Source organism: Siphateles boraxobius, unplaced genomic scaffold (assembly GCF_051911475.1).
Source record: "Siphateles boraxobius isolate OS27281-9 unplaced genomic scaffold, OSU_SipBor_1 8, whole genome shotgun sequence".
Taxonomy (NCBI): domain Eukaryota; kingdom Metazoa; phylum Chordata; class Actinopteri; order Cypriniformes; family Leuciscidae; genus Siphateles; species Siphateles boraxobius.
Window position 1 is genome coordinate 33,046,066 of NW_027509208.1, and position 16,983 is coordinate 33,063,048.

Below are 16,983 nucleotides of genomic sequence, written 5' to 3' on the forward strand. Positions count from 1 at the left end.
AAACATTCAAAAAACACCTTTTACAAACCTATTGCAATAGCTTTCTTGAAAGTAAAATCTTTCAAATGCAATTAGCTAAACATAATCAAGTGAGTCTTGAACGGCAGGTTGACTTTAACAGCGCCTTCCACGGTAAAGCCTGAGCTTATGCAAGGTGTTTGGTCGTGATAAAGAAGAAGACTAATCGAACCCCGGTCTTCCGCGTGACAGGCGGAGATACTGTCCACTATACTAACGAGGACTGGTCATCCCAATTGCTTCTCTGGGCGGTACGGTACTGTTGTCTATGCTCAACCGTTGAGACGTCACTTAATACTGGATATGCTTTCCATTAATGGAGTTATTATTATTTAAGCCTTTTATTTTGGCCAAGGAGCTCACCCTGTCCTATGGAGGTATCCACCCGCAATCCAAGGAGATGAAGGGTTTGTTCATTTAGCATCCAGGAAGTTCATAAAAATCTCATGCGAATACTACCACTGGTCTTCGACATACTATCGGATTCAGTGACATCCTCTTGGACAGGGTTTGCGGACATTTGGTGATGGGGCAGATTCTTTTTACATTTGCTCCTTCCTCTAATGGATATGGCTGTATTATTGTGTTTTTTTTAAAGAAAATAAGCTGGATGGGAGGAGCCTGCACCAGACATTACCCTTGCTGAGCATGGTTGCATGTGCTTGGGACCACATTGTCCCAACGTCTCATGGTTACAGCTCGAGTTTCTCTTCATTCACGCATAAATCTTTCGCCTTTTACTAAAGATTTCCGTGGAGGGGAACATTTGCGAGTTTCTGATATTTTTGGATGCTCTGCTCACAGCAGAGCTACATGTGTTTGTTCAAGAATAGAGGATGTTTGGCAGCTTGTAACAAAGTACCACAATAGGCTGGGCCACAGATCGAGCGTGGCTAAAAGATTTGGCTGTTTTGTCCAAGACTGGAACTGGGTAGTCGTCAAACCATCCAGACTTTCCCAGTTCACATCTTCGAGTCTTGTGTCAGCAGTGTGAATGTAAGTTTTACCAAGCACAAAAGGGTAGTGATGGGAGAAACAAAGCTTTGAACCGATTGTTTCGCAACATTATTCATTGTTTCCAAGCGTTCGGAACGCAACACACTGGTCAGAACAGTGAAAATGCAACAAAAAAAAAAGACTCAGGCCAAACATTCAAAAAACACCTTTTACAAACCTATTGCAATAGCTTTCTTGAAAGTAAAATCTTTCAAATGCAATTAGCTAAACATAATCAAGTGAGTCTTGAACGGCAGGTTGACTTTAACAGCGCCTTCCACGGTAAAGCCTGAGCTTATGCAAGGTGTTTGGTCGTGATAAAGAAGAAGACTAATCGAACCCCGGTCTTCCGCGTGACAGGCGGAGATACTGTCCACTATACTAACGAGGACTGGTCATCCCAATTGCTTCTCTGGGCGGTACGGTACTGTTGTCTATGCTCAACCGTTGAGACGTCACTTAATACTGGATATGCTTTCCATTAATGGAGTTATTATTATTTAAGCCTTTTATTTTGGCCAAGGAGCTCACCCTGTCCTATGGAGGTATCCACCCGCAATCCAAGGAGATGAAGGGTTTGTTCATTTAGCATCCAGGAAGTTCATAAAAATCTCATGCGAATACTACCACTGGTCTTCGACATACTATCGGATTCAGTGACATCCTCTTGGACAGGGTTTGCGGACATTTGGTGATGGGGCAGATTCTTTTTACATTTGCTCCTTCCTCTAATGGATATGGCTGTATTATTGTGTTTTTTTTTAAAGAAAATAAGCTGGATGGGAGGAGCCTGCACCAGACATTACCCTTGCTGAGCATGGTTGCATGTGCTTGGGACCACATTGTCCCAACGTCTCATGGGTACAGCTCGAGTTTCTCTTCATTCACGCATAAATCTTTCGCCTTTTACTAAAGATTTCCGTGGAGGGGAACATTTGCGAGTTTCTGATATTTTTGGATGCTCTGCTCACAGCAGAGCTACATGTGTTTGTTCAAGAACAGAGGACGTTTGGCAGCTTGTAACAAAGTACCACAATAGGCTGGGCCACAGATCGAGCGTGGCTAAAATAATTGGCTGTTTTGTCCAAGACTGGAACTGGGTAGTCGTCAAACCATCCACACTTTCCCAGTTCACATCTTCGAGTCTTGTGTCAGCAGTGTGAATGTAAGTTTTACCAAGCACAAAAGGGTAGTGATGGGAGAAACAAAGCTTTGAACCGATTGTTTCGCAACATTATTCACTGTTTCCAAGCGTTCGGAACGCAACACACTGGTCAGAACAGTGAAAATGCAACAAAAAAAAAAAGACTCAGGCCAAACATTCAAAAAACACCTTTTACAAACCTATTGCAAACGATTTCTTGAAAGTAAAATCTTTTAAATGCAATTAGCTAAACATAATCAAGTGAGTCTTGAACGGCAGGTTGACTTTAACAGCGCCTTCCACGGTAAAGCCTGAGCTTATGCAAGGTGTTTGGTCGTGATAAAGAAGAAGACTAATCGAACCCCGGTCTTCCGCGTGACAGGCGGAGATACTGTCCACTATACTAACGAGGACTGGTCATCCCAATTGCTTCTCTGGGCGGTACGGTACTGTTGTCTATGCTCAACCGTTGAGACGTCACTTAATACTGGATATGCTTTCCATTAATGGAGTTATTATTATTTAAGCCTTTTATTTTGGCCAAGGAGCTCACCCTGTCCTATGGAGGTATCCACCCGCAATCCAAGGAGATGAAGGGTTTGTTCATTTAGCATCCAGGAAGTTCATAAAAATCTCATGCGAATACTACCACTGGTCTTCGACATACTATCGGATTCAGTGACATCCTCTTGGACAGGGTTTGCGGACATTTGGTGATGGGGCAGATTCTTTTTACATTTGCTCCTTCCTCTAATGGATATGGCTGTATTATTGTGTTTTTTTTTAAAGAAAATAAGCTGGATGGGAGGAGCCTGCACCAGACATTACCCTTGCTGAGCATGGTTGCATGTGCTTGGGACCACATTGTCCCAACGACTCATGGGTACAGCTCGAGTTTCTCTTCATTCACGCATAAATCTTTCGCCTTTTACTAAAGATTTCCGTGGAGGGGAACATTTGCGAGTTTCTGATATTTTTGGATGCTCTGCTCACAGCAGAGCTACATGTGTTTGTTCAAGAACAGAGGACGTTTGGCAGCTTGTAACAAAGTACCACAATAGGCTGGGCCACAGATCGAGCGTGGCTAAAAGAATTGGCTGTTTTGTCCAAGACAGCGGTGTGAATGTAAGTTTTACCAAGCACAAAAGGGTAGTGATGGGAGAAACAAAGCTTTGAACTGATTGCTTCGCAAAATTATTCACTGTTTCCAAGCGTTCGGAACGGAACACGCTGGTCAGAACAGTGAAAATCCCACAAAAAAAAGACTCAGGCCAAACATTCAAAAAACACCTTTTACAAACCTATTGCAAACGCTTTCTTGAAAGTAAAATCTTTCAAATGCAATTAGCTAAAAATAATCAAGCGAGTCTTGAACGGCAGGTTGACTTTAACAGCACCTTCCACGGTAAAGCCCGAGCTTATGCAAGGTGTTTGGTCGTGATAAAGAAGAATACTCCCCGTCGGGGAATCGAACCCCGGTCTTCCGCGTGACAGGCGGAGATACTGTCCACTATACTAACGAGGACTGGTCATCACAGTTGCTTCTCTGGGCGGTGTGTTACTGTTGTCTATGCTCAACCGTTGAGACGTCACGTAATACTGGATATGCTTTCCATTAATGGAGTTATTATTATTTAAACCTTTTATTTTGGCCAAAGAGCTCACCCTGTCCTATGGAGGTATCCAAGGATTGTCTTGCTCACAGCAGAGCTACATGTGTTTGTTCAAGAACAGAGGACGTTTGGCAGCTTGTAACAAAGTACCACAATAGTTTGGGCCAGAGATTGAGCGTGGCTAAAAGAATTGGCTGTTTTGTCCAAGACTGGAACTTGGTAGTCGTCAAACCATCCACACTTTCCCAGTTCACAACTTCGAGTCTTGTGTCAGCAGTGTGAATGTAAGTTTTACCAAGCACAAAAGGGTAGTGATGGGAGAAACAAAGCTTTGAACCGATTGTTTCGCAACATTATTCACTGTTTCCAAGCGTTCGGAACGCAACACACTGGTCAGAACAGTGAAAATGCAACAACAAAAAAAAAGACTCAGGCCAAACATTCAAAAAACACCTTTTACAAACCTATTGCAAACGCTTTCTTGAAAGTAAAATCTTTCAAATGCAATTAGCTAAACATAATCAAGTGAGTCTTGAACGGCAGGTTGACTTTAACAGCGCCTTCCACGGTAAAGCCTGAGCTTATGCAAGGTGTTTGGTCGTGATAAAGAAGAAGACTAATCGAACCCCGGTCTTCCGCGTGACAGGCGGAGATACTGTCCACTATACTAACGAGGACTGGTCATCCCAATTGCTTCTCTGGGCGGTACGGTACTGTTGTCTATGCTCAACCGTTGAGACGTCACTTAATACTGGATATGCTTTCCATTAATGGAGTTATTATTATTTAAGCCTTTTATTTTGGCCAAGGAGCTCACCCTGTCCTATGGAGGTATCCACCCGTAATCCAAGGAGATGAAGGGTTTGTTTATTTAGCATCCAGGAAGTTCATAAAAATCTCATGCGAATACTACCACTGGTCTTCGACATACTATCGGATTCAGTGACATCCTCTTGGACAGGGTTTGCGGACATTTGGTGATGGGGCAGATTCTTTTTACATTTGCTCCTTCCTCTAATGGATATGGCTGTATTATTGTTTTTTTTTTAAAGAAAAAAGCTGGATGGGAGCAGCCTGCACCAGACATTACCCTTGCTGAGCATGGTTATATGTGCTTGGGACCACATTGTCCCAACGTCTCATGGGTACAGCTCGAGTTTCTCTTCATTCACGCATAAATCTTTCGCCTTTTACTAAAGATTTCCGTGGAGGGGAACATTTGCGAGTTTCTGATATTTTTGGATGCTCTGCTCACAGCAGAGCTACATGTGTTTGTTCAAGAACAGAGGACGTTTGGCAGCTTGTAACAAAGTACCACAATAGGCTGGGCCACAGATCGAGCGTGGCTAAAAGAATTGGCTGTTTTGTCCAAGACTGGAACTGGGTAGTCGTCAAACCATCCACACTTTCCCAGTTCACATCTTCGAGTCTTGTGTCAGCAGTGTGAATGTAAGTTTTACCAAGCACAAAAGGGTAGTGATGGGAGAAACAAAGCTTTGAACCGATTGTTTCGCAACATTATTCACTGTTTCCAATCGTTCGGAACGCAACACACTGGTCAGAACAGTGAAAATGCAACAAAAAAAAAAGACTCAGGCCAAACATTCAAAAAACACCTTTTACAAACCTATTGCAATAGCTTTCTTGAAAGTAAAATCTTTCAAATGCAATTAGCTAAACATAATCAAGTGAGTCTTGAACGGCAGGTTGACTTTAACAGCGCCTTCCACGGTAAAGCCTGAGCTTATGCAAGGTGTTTGGTCGTGATAAAGAAGAAGACTAATCGAACCCCGGTCTTCCGCGTGACAGGCGGAGATACTGTCCACTATACTAACGAGGACTGGTCATCCCAATTGCTTCTCTGGGCGGTACGGTACTGTTGTCTATGCTCAACCGTTGAGACGTCACTTAATACTGGATATGCTTTCCATTAATGGAGTTATTATTATTTAAGCCTTTTATTTTGGCCAAGGAGCTCACCCTGTCCTATGGAGGTATCCACCCGCAATCCAAGGAGATGAAGGGTTTGTTCATTTAGCATCCAGGAAGTTCATAAAAATCTCATGCGAATACTACCACTGGTCTTCGACATACTATCGGATTCAGTGACATCCTCTTGGACAGGGTTTGCGGACATTTGGTGATGGGGCAGATTCTTTTTACATTTGCTCCTTCCTCTAATGGATATGGCTGTATTATTGTGTTTTTTTTAAAGAAAATAAGCTGGATGGGAGGAGCCTGCACCAGACATTACCCTTGCTGAGCATGGTTGCATGTGCTTGGGACCACATTGTCCCAACGTCTCATGGTTACAGCTCGAGTTTCTCTTCATTCACGCATAAATCTTTCGCCTTTTACTAAAGATTTCCGTGGAGGGGAACATTTGCGAGTTTCTGATATTTTTGGATGCTCTGCTCACAGCAGAGCTACATGTGTTTGTTCAAGAATAGAGGATGTTTGGCAGCTTGTAACAAAGTACCACAATAGGCTGGGCCACAGATCGAGCGTGGCTAAAAGATTTGGCTGTTTTGTCCAAGACTGGAACTGGGTAGTCGTCAAACCATCCAGACTTTCCCAGTTCACATCTTCGAGTCTTGTGTCAGCAGTGTGAATGTAAGTTTTACCAAGCACAAAAGGGTAGTGATGGGAGAAACAAAGCTTTGAACCGATTGTTTCGCAACATTATTCATTGTTTCCAAGCGTTCGGAACGCAACACACTGGTCAGAACAGTGAAAATGCAACAAAAAAAAAAGACTCAGGCCAAACATTCAAAAAACACCTTTTACAAACCTATTGCAATAGCTTTCTTGAAAGTAAAATCTTTCAAATGCAATTAGCTAAACATAATCAAGTGAGTCTTGAACGGCAGGTTGACTTTAACAGCGCCTTCCACGGTAAAGCCTGAGCTTATGCAAGGTGTTTGGTCGTGATAAAGAAGAAGACTAATCGAACCCCGGTCTTCCGCGTGACAGGCGGAGATACTGTCCACTATACTAACGAGGACTGGTCATCCCAATTGCTTCTCTGGGCGGTACGGTACTGTTGTCTATGCTCAACCGTTGAGACGTCACTTAATACTGGATATGCTTTCCATTAATGGAGTTATTATTATTTAAGCCTTTTATTTTGGCCAAGGAGCTCACCCTGTCCTATGGAGGTATCCACCCGCAATCCAAGGAGATGAAGGGTTTGTTCATTTAGCATCCAGGAAGTTCATAAAAATCTCATGCGAATACTACCACTGGTCTTCGACATACTATCGGATTCAGTGACATCCTCTTGGACAGGGTTTGCGGACATTTGGTGATGGGGCAGATTCTTTTTACATTTGCTCCTTCCTCTAATGGATATGGCTGTATTATTGTGTTTTTTTTAAAGAAAATAAGCTGGATGGGAGGAGCCTGCACCAGACATTACCCTTGCTGAGCATGGTTGCATGTGCTTGGGACCACATTGTCCCAACGTCTCATGGTTACAGCTCGAGTTTCTCTTCATTCACGCATAAATCTTTCGCCTTTTACTAAAGATTTCCGTGGAGGGGAACATTTGCGAGTTTCTGATATTTTTGGATGCTCTGCTCACAGCAGAGCTACATGTGTTTGTTCAAGAATAGAGGATGTTTGGCAGCTTGTAACAAAGTACCACAATAGGCTGGGCCACAGATCGAGCGTGGCTAAAAGATTTGGCTGTTTTGTCCAAGACTGGAACTGGGTAGTCGTCAAACCATCCAGACTTTCCCAGTTCACATCTTCGAGTCTTGTGTCAGCAGTGTGAATGTAAGTTTTACCAAGCACAAAAGGGTAGTGATGGGAGAAACAAAGCTTTGAACCGATTGTTTCGCAACATTATTCATTGTTTCCAAGCGTTCGGAACGCAACACACTGGTCAGAACAGTGAAAATGCAACAAAAAAAAAAGACTCAGGCCAAACATTCAAAAAACACCTTTTACAAACCTATTGCAATAGCTTTCTTGAAAGTAAAATCTTTCAAATGCAATTAGCTAAACATAATCAAGTGAGTCTTGAACGGCAGGTTGACTTTAACAGCGCCTTCCACGGTAAAGCCTGAGCTTATGCAAGGTGTTTGGTCGTGATAAAGAAGAAGACTAATCGAACCCCGGTCTTCCGCGTGACAGGCGGAGATACTGTCCACTATACTAACGAGGACTGGTCATCCCAATTGCTTCTCTGGGCGGTACGGTACTGTTGTCTATGCTCAACCGTTGAGACGTCACTTAATACTGGATATGCTTTCCATTAATGGAGTTATTATTATTTAAGCCTTTTATTTTGGCCAAGGAGCTCACCCTGTCCTATGGAGGTATCCACCCGCAATCCAAGGAGATGAAGGGTTTGTTCATTTAGCATCCAGGAAGTTCATAAAAATCTCATGCGAATACTACCACTGGTCTTCGACATACTATCGGATTCAGTGACATCCTCTTGGACAGGGTTTGCGGACATTTGGTGATGGGGCAGATTCTTTTTACATTTGCTCCTTCCTCTAATGGATATGGCTGTATTATTGTGTTTTTTTTTAAAGAAAATAAGCTGGATGGGAGGAGCCTGCACCAGACATTACCCTTGCTGAGCATGGTTGCATGTGCTTGGGACCACATTGTCCCAACGTCTCATGGGTACAGCTCGAGTTTCTCTTCATTCACGCATAAATCTTTCGCCTTTTACTAAAGATTTCCGTGGAGGGGAACATTTGCGAGTTTCTGATATTTTTGGATGCTCTGCTCACAGCAGAGCTACATGTGTTTGTTCAAGAACAGAGGACGTTTGGCAGCTTGTAACAAAGTACCACAATAGGCTGGGCCACAGATCGAGCGTGGCTAAAATAATTGGCTGTTTTGTCCAAGACTGGAACTGGGTAGTCGTCAAACCATCCACACTTTCCCAGTTCACATCTTCGAGTCTTGTGTCAGCAGTGTGAATGTAAGTTTTACCAAGCACAAAAGGGTAGTGATGGGAGAAACAAAGCTTTGAACCGATTGTTTCGCAACATTATTCACTGTTTCCAAGCGTTCGGAACGCAACACACTGGTCAGAACAGTGAAAATGCAACAAAAAAAAAAGACTCAGGCCAAACATTCAAAAAACACCTTTTACAAACCTATTGCAATAGCTTTCTTGAAAGTAAAATCTTTCAAATGCAATTAGCTAAACATAATCAAGTGAGTCTTGAACGGCAGGTTGACTTTAACAGCGCCTTCCACGGTAAAGCCTGAGCTTATGCAAGGTGTTTGGTCGTGATAAAGAAGAAGACTAATCGAACCCCGGTCTTGCGCGTGACAGGCGGAGATACTGTCCACTATACTAACGAGGACTGGTCATCACAGTGGCTTCTCTGGGCGGTACGGTACTGTTGTCTATGCTCAACCGTTGAGACGTCACTTAATCCTGGATATGCTTTCCATTAATGGAGTTATTATTATTTAAGCCTTTTATTTTGGCCAAGGAGCTCACCCTGTCCTATGGAGGTATCCACCCGCAATCCAAGGAGATGAAGGGTTTGTTCATTTAGCATCCAGGAAGTTCATAAAAATCTCATGCGAATACTACCACTGGTCTTCGACATACTATCGGATTCAGTGACATCCTCTTGGACAGGGTTTGCGGACATTTGGTGATGGGGCAGATTCTGTTTACATTTGCTCCTTCCTCTAATGGACATGGCTGTATTATTGTTTTTTTTTAAAGAAAATAAGCTGGATGGGAGGAGCCTGCACCAGACATTACCCTTGCTGAGCATGGTTGCATGTGCTTGGGACCACATTGTCCCAACGTCTCATGGTTACAGCTCGAGTTTCTCTTAATTCACGCATAAATCTTTCGCCTTTTACTAAAGATTTCCGTGGAGGGGAACATTTGCGAGTTTCTGATATTTTTGGATGCTCTGCTCACAGCAGAGCTACATGTGTTTGTTCAAGAACAGAGGACGTTTGGCAGCTTGTAACAAAGTACCACAATAGGCTGGGCCACAGATCGAGCGTGGCTAAAAGAATTGGCTGTTTTGTCCAAGACAGCGGTGTGAATGTAAGTTTTACCAAGCACAAAAGGGTAGTGATGGGAGAAACAAAGCTTTGAACTGATTGCTTCGCAAAATTATTCACTGTTTCCAAGCGTTCGGAACGGAACACGCTGGTCAGAACAGTGAAAATCCCACAAAAAAAAAGACTCAGGCCAAACATTCAAAAAACACCTTTTACAAACCTATTGCAAACGCTTTCTTGAAAGTAAAATCTTTCAAATGCAATTAGCTAAAAATAATCAAGCGAGTCTTGAACGGCAGGTTGACTTTAACAGCACCTTCCACGGTAAAGCCCGAGCTTATGCAAGGTGTTTGGTCGTGATAAAGAAGAATACTCCCCGTCGGGGAATCGAACCCCGGTCTTCCGCGTGACAGGCGGAGATACTGTCCACTATACTAACGAGGACTGGTCATCACAGTTGCTTCTCTGGGCGGTGTGTTACTGTTGTCTATGCTCAACCGTTGAGACGTCACGTAATACTGGATATGCTTTCCATTAATGGAGTTATTATTATTTAAACCTTTTATTTTGGCCAAAGAGCTCACCCTGTCCTATGGAGGTATCCAAGAATTGTCTTGCTCACAGCAGAGCTACATGTGTTTGTTCAAGAACAGAGGACGTTTGGCAGCTTGTAACAAAGTACCACAATAGTTTGGGCCAGAGATTGAGCGTGGCTAAAAGAATTGGCTGTTTTGTCCAAGACTGGAACTTCGTAGTCGTCAAACCATCCACACTTTCCCAGTTCACAACTTCGAGTCTTGTGTCAGCAGTGTGAATGTAAGTTTTACCAAGCACAAAAGGGTAGTGATGGGAGAAACAAAGCTTTGAACCGATTGTTTCGCAACATTATTCACTGTTTCCAAGCGTTCGGAACGCAACACACTGGTCAGAACAGTGAAAATGCAACAACAAAAAAAAAGACTCAGGCCAAACATTCAAAAAACACCTTTTACAAACCTATTGCAATAGCTTTCTTGAAAGTAAAATCTTTCAAATGCAATTAGCTAAACATAATCAAGTGAGTCTTGAACGGCAGGTTGACTTTAACAGCGCCTTCCACGGTAAAGCCTGAGCTTATGCAAGGTGTTTGGTCGTGATAAAGAAGAAGACTAATCGAACCCCGGTCTTCCGCGTGACAGGCGGAGATACTGTCCACTATACTAACGAGGACTGGTCATCCCAATTGCTTCTCTGGGCGGTACGGTACTGTTGTCTATGCTCAACCGTTGAGACGTCACTTAATACTGGATATGCTTTCCATTAATGGAGTTATTATTATTTAAGCCTTTTATTTTGGCCAAGGAGCTCACCCTGTCCTATGGAGGTATCCACCCGCAATCCAAGGAGATGAAGGGTTTGTTCATTTAGCATCCAGGAAGTTCATAAAAATCTCATGCGAATACTACCACTGGTCTTCGACATACTATCGGATTCAGTGACATCCTCTTGGACAGGGTTTGCGGACATTTGGTGATGGGGCAGATTCTTTTTACATTTGCTCCTTCCTCTAATGGATATGGCTGTATTATTGTTTTTTTTTTAAAGAAAAAAGCTGGATGGGAGCAGCCTGCACCAGACATTACCCTTGCTGAGCATGGTTGCATGTGCTTGGGACCACATTGTCCCAACGTCTCATGGGTACAGCTCGAGTTTCTCTTCATTCACGCATAAATCTTTCGCCTTTTACTAAAGATTTCCGTGGAGGGGAACATTTGCGAGTTTCTGATATTTTTGGATGCTCTGCTCACAGCAGAGCTACATGTATTTGTTCAAGAACAGAGGACGTTTGGCAGCTTGTAACAAAGTACCATAATAGGCTGGGCCACAGATCGAGCGTGGCTAAAAGAATTGGCTGTTTTGTCCAAGACTGGAACTGGGTAGTCGTCAAACCATCCACACTTTCCCAGTTCACATCTTCGAGTCTTGTGTCAGCAGTGTGAATGTAAGTTTTACCAAGCACAAAAGGGTAGTGATGGGAGAAACAAAGCTTTGAACCGATTGTTTCGCAACATTATTCACTGTTTCCAATCGTTCGGAACGCAACACACTGGTCAGAACAGTGAAAATGCAACAAAAAAAAAGACTCAGGCCAAACATTCAAAAAACACCTTTTACAAACCTATTGCAATAGCTTTCTTGAAAGTAAAATCTTTCAAATGCAATTAGCTAAACATAATCAAGTGAGTCTTGAACGGCAGGTTGACTTTAACAGCGCCTTCCACGGTAAAGCCTGAGCTTATGCAAGGTGTTTGGTCGTGATAAAGAAGAAGACTAATCGAACCCCGGTCTTCCGCGTGACAGGCGGAGATACTGTCCACTATACTAACGAGGACATCCCAATTGCTTCTCTGGGCGGTACGGTACTGTTGTCTATGCTCAACCGTTGAGACGTCACTTAATACTGGATATGCTTTCCATTAATGGAGTTATTATTATTTAAGCCTTTTATTTTGGCCAAGGAGCTCACCCTGTCCTATGGAGGTATCCACCCGCAATCCAAGGAGATGAAGGGTTTGTTCATTTAGCATCCAGGAAGTTCATAAAAATCTCATGCGAATACTACCACTGGTCTTCGACATACTATCGGATTCAGTGACATCCTCTTGGACAGGGTTTGCGGACATTTGGTGATGGGGCAGATTCTTTTTACATTTGCTCCTTCCTCTAATGGATATGGCTGTATTATTGTGTTTTTTTTAAAGAAAATAAGCTGGATGGGAGGAGCCTGCACCAGACATTACCCTTGCTGAGCATGGTTGCATGTGCTTGGGACCACATTGTCCCAACGTCTCATGGTTACAGCTCGAGTTTCTCTTCATTCACGCATAAATCTTTCGCCTTTTACTAAAGATTTCCGTGGAGGGGAACATTTGCGAGTTTCTGATATTTTTGGATGCTCTGCTCACAGCAGAGCTACATGTGTTTGTTCAAGAACAGAGGACGTTTGGCAGCTTGTAACAAAGTACCACAATAGGCTGGGCCACAGATCGAGCGTGGCTAAAAGAATTGGCTGTTTTGTCCAAGACAGCGGTGTGAATGTAAGTTTTACCAAGCACAAAAGGGTAGTGATGGGAGAAACAAAGCTTTGAACTGATTGCTTCGCAAAATTATTCACTGTTTCCAAGCGTTCGGAACGGAACACGCTGGTCAGAACAGTGAAAATCCCACAAAAAAAAAGACTCAGGCCAAACATTCAAAAAACACCTTTTACAAACCTATTGCAAACGCTTTCTTGAAAGTAAAATCTTTCAAATGCAATTAGCTAAAAATAATCAAGCGAGTCTTGAACGGCAGGTTGACTTTAACAGCACCTTGCACGGTAAAGCCCGAGCTTATGCAAGGTGTTTGGTCGTGATAAAGAAGAATACTCCCCGTCGGGGAATCGAACCCCGGTCTTCCGCGTGACAGGCGGAGATACTGTCCACTATACTAACGAGGACTGGTCATCACAGTTGCTTCTCTGGGCGGTTTGTTACTGTTGTCTATGCTCAACCGTTGAGACGTCACGTAATACTGGATATGCTTTCCATTAATGGAGTTATTATTATTTAAACCTTTTATTTTGGCCAAAGAGCTCACCCTGTCCTATGGAGGTATCCAAGAATTGTCTTGCTCACAGCAGAGCTACATGTGTTTGTTCAAGAACAGAGGACGTTTGGCAGCTTGTAACAAAGTACCACAATAGTTTGGGCCAGAGATTGAGCGTGGCTAAAAGAATTGGCTGTTTTGTCCAAGACTGGAACTTCGTAGTCGTCAAACCATCCACACTTTCCCAGTTCACAACTTCGAGTCTTGTGTCAGCAGTGTGAATGTAAGTTTTACCAAGCACAAAAGGGTAGTGATGGGAGAAACAAAGCTTTGAACCGATTGTTTCGCAACATTATTCACTGTTTCCAAGCGTTCGGAACGCAACACACTGGTCAGAACAGTGAAAATGCAACAACAAAAAAAAAGACTCAGGCCAAACATTCAAAAAACACCTTTTACAAACCTATTGCAAACGCTTTCTTGAAAGTAAAATCTTTCAAATGCAATTAGCTAAACATAATCAAGTGAGTCTTGAACGGCAGGTTGACTTTAACAGCGCCTTCCACGGTAAAGCCTGAGCTTATGCAAGGTGTTTGGTCGTGATAAAGAAGAAGACTAATCGAACCCCGGTCTTCCGCGTGACAGGCGGAGATACTGTCCACTATACTAACGAGGACTGGTCATCCCAATTGCTTCTCTGGGCGGTACGGTACTGTTGTCTATGCTCAACCGTTGAGACGTCACTTAATACTGGATATGCTTTCCATTAATGGAGTTATTATTATTTAAGCCTTTTATTTTGGCCAAGGAGCTCACCCTGTCCTATGGAGGTATCCACCCGCAATCCAAGGAGATGAAGGGTTTGTTCATTTAGCATCCAGGAAGTTCATAAAAATCTCATGCGAATACTACCACTGGTCTTCGACATACTATCGGATTCAGTGACATCCTCTTGGACAGGGTTTGCGGACATTTGGTGATGGGGCAGATTCTTTTTACATTTGCTCCTTCCTCTAATGGATATGGCTGTATTATTGTTTTTTTTTTAAAGAAAAAAGCTGGATGGGAGCAGCCTGCACCAGACATTACCCTTGCTGAGCATGGTTGCATGTGCTTGGGACCACATTGTCCCAACGTCTCATGGGTACAGCTCGAGTTTCTCTTCATTCACGCATAAATCTTTCGCCTTTTACTAAAGATTTCCGTGGAGGGGAACATTTGCGAGTTTCTGATATTTTTGGATGCTCTGCTCACAGCAGAGCTACATGTGTTTGTTCAAGAACAGAGGACGTTTGGCAGCTTGTAACAAAGTACCACAATAGGCTGGGCCACAGATCGAGCGTGGCTAAAAGAATTGGCTGTTTTGTCCAAGACTGGAACTGGGTAGTCGTCAAACCATCCACACTTTCCCAGTTCACATCTTCGAGTCTTGTGTCAGCAGTGTGAATGTAAGTTTTACCAAGCACAAAAGGGTAGTGATGGGAGAAACAAAGCTTTGAACCGATTGTTTCGCAACATTATTCACTGTTTCCAATCGTTCGGAACGCAACACACTGGTCAGAACAGTGAAAATGCAACAAAAAAAAAAGACTCAGGCCAAACATTCAAAAAACACCTTTTACAAACCTATTGCAATAGCTTTCTTGAAAGTAAAATCTTTCAAATGCAATTAGCTAAACATAATCAAGTGAGTCTTGAACGGCAGGTTGACTTTAACAGCGCCTTCCACGGTAAAGCCTGAGCTTATGCAAGGTGTTTGGTCGTGATAAAGAAGAAGACTAATCGAACCCCGGTCTTCCGCGTGACAGGCGGAGATACTGTCCACTATACTAACGAGGACTGGTCATCCCAATTGCTTCTCTGGGCGGTACGGTACTGTTGTCTATGCTCAACCGTTGAGACGTCACTTAATACTGGATATGCTTTCCATTAATGGAGTTATTATTATTTAAGCCTTTTATTTTGGCCAAGGAGCTCACCCTGTCCTATGGAGGTATCCACCCGCAATCCAAGGAGATGAAGGGTTTGTTCATTTAGCATCCAGGAAGTTCATAAAAATCTCATGCGAATACTACCACTGGTCTTCGACATACTATCGGATTCAGTGACATCCTCTTGGACAGGGTTTGCGGACATTTGGTGATGGGGCAGATTCTTTTTACATTTGCTCCTTCCTCTAATGGATATGGCTGTATTATTGTGTTTTTTTTAAAGAAAATAAGCTGGATGGGAGGAGCCTGCACCAGACATTACCCTTGCTGAGCATGGTTGCATGTGCTTGGGACCACATTGTCCCAACGTCTCATGGTTACAGCTCGAGTTTCTCTTCATTCACGCATAAATCTTTCGCCTTTTACTAAAGATTTCCGTGGAGGGGAACATTTGCGAGTTTCTGATATTTTTGGATGCTCTGCTCACAGCAGAGCTACATGTGTTTGTTCAAGAATAGAGGATGTTTGGCAGCTTGTAACAAAGTACCACAATAGGCTGGGCCACAGATCGAGCGTGGCTAAAAGATTTGGCTGTTTTGTCCAAGACTGGAACTGGGTAGTCGTCAAACCATCCAGACTTTCCCAGTTCACATCTTCGAGTCTTGTGTCAGCAGTGTGAATGTAAGTTTTACCAAGCACAAAAGGGTAGTGATGGGAGAAACAAAGCTTTGAACCGATTGTTTCGCAACATTATTCATTGTTTCCAAGCGTTCGGAACGCAACACACTGGTCAGAACAGTGAAAATGCAACAAAAAAAAAAGACTCAGGCCAAACATTCAAAAAACACCTTTTACAAACCTATTGCAATAGCTTTCTTGAAAGTAAAATCTTTCAAATGCAATTAGCTAAACATAATCAAGTGAGTCTTGAACGGCAGGTTGACTTTAACAGCGCCTTCCACGGTAAAGCCTGAGCTTATGCAAGGTGTTTGGTCGTGATAAAGAAGAAGACTAATCGAACCCCGGTCTTCCGCGTGACAGGCGGAGATACTGTCCACTATACTAACGAGGACTGGTCATCCCAATTGCTTCTCTGGGCGGTACGGTACTGTTGTCTATGCTCAACCGTTGAGACGTCACTTAATACTGGATATGCTTTCCATTAATGGAGTTATTATTATTTAAGCCTTTTATTTTGGCCAAGGAGCTCACCCTGTCCTATGGAGGTATCCACCCGCAATCCAAGGAGATGAAGGGTTTGTTCATTTAGCATCCAGGAAGTTCATAAAAATCTCATGCGAATACTACCACTGGTCTTCGACATACTATCGGATTCAGTGACATCCTCTTGGACAGGGTTTGCGGACATTTGGTGATGGGGCAGATTCTTTTTACATTTGCTCCTTCCTCTAATGGATATGGCTGTATTATTGTGTTTTTTTTTAAAGAAAATAAGCTGGATGGGAGGAGCCTGCACCAGACATTACCCTTGCTGAGCATGGTTGCATGTGCTTGGGACCACATTGTCCCAACGTCTCATGGGTACAGCTCGAGTTTCTCTTCATTCACGCATAAATCTTTCGCCTTTTACTAAAGATTTCCGTGGAGGGGAACATTTGCGAGTTTCTGATATTTTTGGATGCTCTGCTCACAGCAGAGCTACATGTGTTTGTTCAAGAACAGAGGACGTTTGGCAGCTTGTAACAAAGTACCA

At 43.1% G+C, this 16,983-nt stretch overlaps 16 non-coding genes across 16 annotated transcripts; 13 read left to right on the forward strand and 3 right to left on the reverse strand.

The window, feature by feature from the left end:
* The first annotated feature begins 714 nt into the window (after window positions 1–714).
* On the forward strand, window positions 715–829 carry LOC143730186 (U5 spliceosomal RNA). Its single transcript, XR_013200407.1, has one exon. It is a non-coding gene; the product is annotated as a U5 spliceosomal RNA (small nuclear RNA).
* A 1,050-nt stretch (window positions 830–1,879) lies between these two features.
* Window positions 1,880–1,994, forward strand: LOC143730188 (U5 spliceosomal RNA). Its single transcript, XR_013200408.1, has one exon. It is a non-coding gene; the product is annotated as a U5 spliceosomal RNA (small nuclear RNA).
* Window positions 1,995–3,045: 1,051 nt separating this feature from the next.
* Window positions 3,046–3,160, forward strand: LOC143730189 (U5 spliceosomal RNA). The gene has a single exon (XR_013200409.1). It is a non-coding gene; the product is annotated as a U5 spliceosomal RNA (small nuclear RNA).
* A 451-nt stretch (window positions 3,161–3,611) lies between these two features.
* Window positions 3,612–3,683, reverse strand: trnad-guc (transfer RNA aspartic acid (anticodon GUC)). The gene has a single exon. It is a non-coding gene; the product is annotated as a tRNA-Asp (tRNA).
* Window positions 3,684–4,920: 1,237 nt separating this feature from the next.
* On the forward strand, window positions 4,921–5,035 carry LOC143730190 (U5 spliceosomal RNA). The gene has a single exon (XR_013200410.1). It is a non-coding gene; the product is annotated as a U5 spliceosomal RNA (small nuclear RNA).
* A 1,049-nt stretch (window positions 5,036–6,084) lies between these two features.
* LOC143730191 (U5 spliceosomal RNA) lies at window positions 6,085–6,199 on the forward strand. Its single transcript, XR_013200411.1, has one exon. It is a non-coding gene; the product is annotated as a U5 spliceosomal RNA (small nuclear RNA).
* Window positions 6,200–7,248: 1,049 nt separating this feature from the next.
* Window positions 7,249–7,363, forward strand: LOC143730193 (U5 spliceosomal RNA). The gene has a single exon (XR_013200413.1). It is a non-coding gene; the product is annotated as a U5 spliceosomal RNA (small nuclear RNA).
* Window positions 7,364–8,413: 1,050 nt separating this feature from the next.
* LOC143730194 (U5 spliceosomal RNA) lies at window positions 8,414–8,528 on the forward strand. The gene has a single exon (XR_013200414.1). It is a non-coding gene; the product is annotated as a U5 spliceosomal RNA (small nuclear RNA).
* A 1,048-nt stretch (window positions 8,529–9,576) lies between these two features.
* LOC143730318 (U5 spliceosomal RNA) lies at window positions 9,577–9,691 on the forward strand. Its single transcript, XR_013200526.1, has one exon. It is a non-coding gene; the product is annotated as a U5 spliceosomal RNA (small nuclear RNA).
* A 452-nt stretch (window positions 9,692–10,143) lies between these two features.
* On the reverse strand, window positions 10,144–10,215 carry trnad-guc (transfer RNA aspartic acid (anticodon GUC)). The gene has a single exon. It is a non-coding gene; the product is annotated as a tRNA-Asp (tRNA).
* A 1,237-nt stretch (window positions 10,216–11,452) lies between these two features.
* Window positions 11,453–11,567, forward strand: LOC143730195 (U5 spliceosomal RNA). Its single transcript, XR_013200415.1, has one exon. It is a non-coding gene; the product is annotated as a U5 spliceosomal RNA (small nuclear RNA).
* Window positions 11,568–12,610: 1,043 nt separating this feature from the next.
* On the forward strand, window positions 12,611–12,725 carry LOC143730196 (U5 spliceosomal RNA). The gene has a single exon (XR_013200416.1). It is a non-coding gene; the product is annotated as a U5 spliceosomal RNA (small nuclear RNA).
* A 452-nt stretch (window positions 12,726–13,177) lies between these two features.
* trnad-guc (transfer RNA aspartic acid (anticodon GUC)) lies at window positions 13,178–13,249 on the reverse strand. The gene has a single exon. It is a non-coding gene; the product is annotated as a tRNA-Asp (tRNA).
* Window positions 13,250–14,486: 1,237 nt separating this feature from the next.
* Window positions 14,487–14,601, forward strand: LOC143730197 (U5 spliceosomal RNA). The gene has a single exon (XR_013200417.1). It is a non-coding gene; the product is annotated as a U5 spliceosomal RNA (small nuclear RNA).
* A 1,049-nt stretch (window positions 14,602–15,650) lies between these two features.
* Window positions 15,651–15,765, forward strand: LOC143730199 (U5 spliceosomal RNA). Its single transcript, XR_013200418.1, has one exon. It is a non-coding gene; the product is annotated as a U5 spliceosomal RNA (small nuclear RNA).
* A 1,050-nt stretch (window positions 15,766–16,815) lies between these two features.
* Window positions 16,816–16,930, forward strand: LOC143730200 (U5 spliceosomal RNA). The gene has a single exon (XR_013200419.1). It is a non-coding gene; the product is annotated as a U5 spliceosomal RNA (small nuclear RNA).
* Window positions 16,931–16,983: the final 53 nt, after the last annotated feature.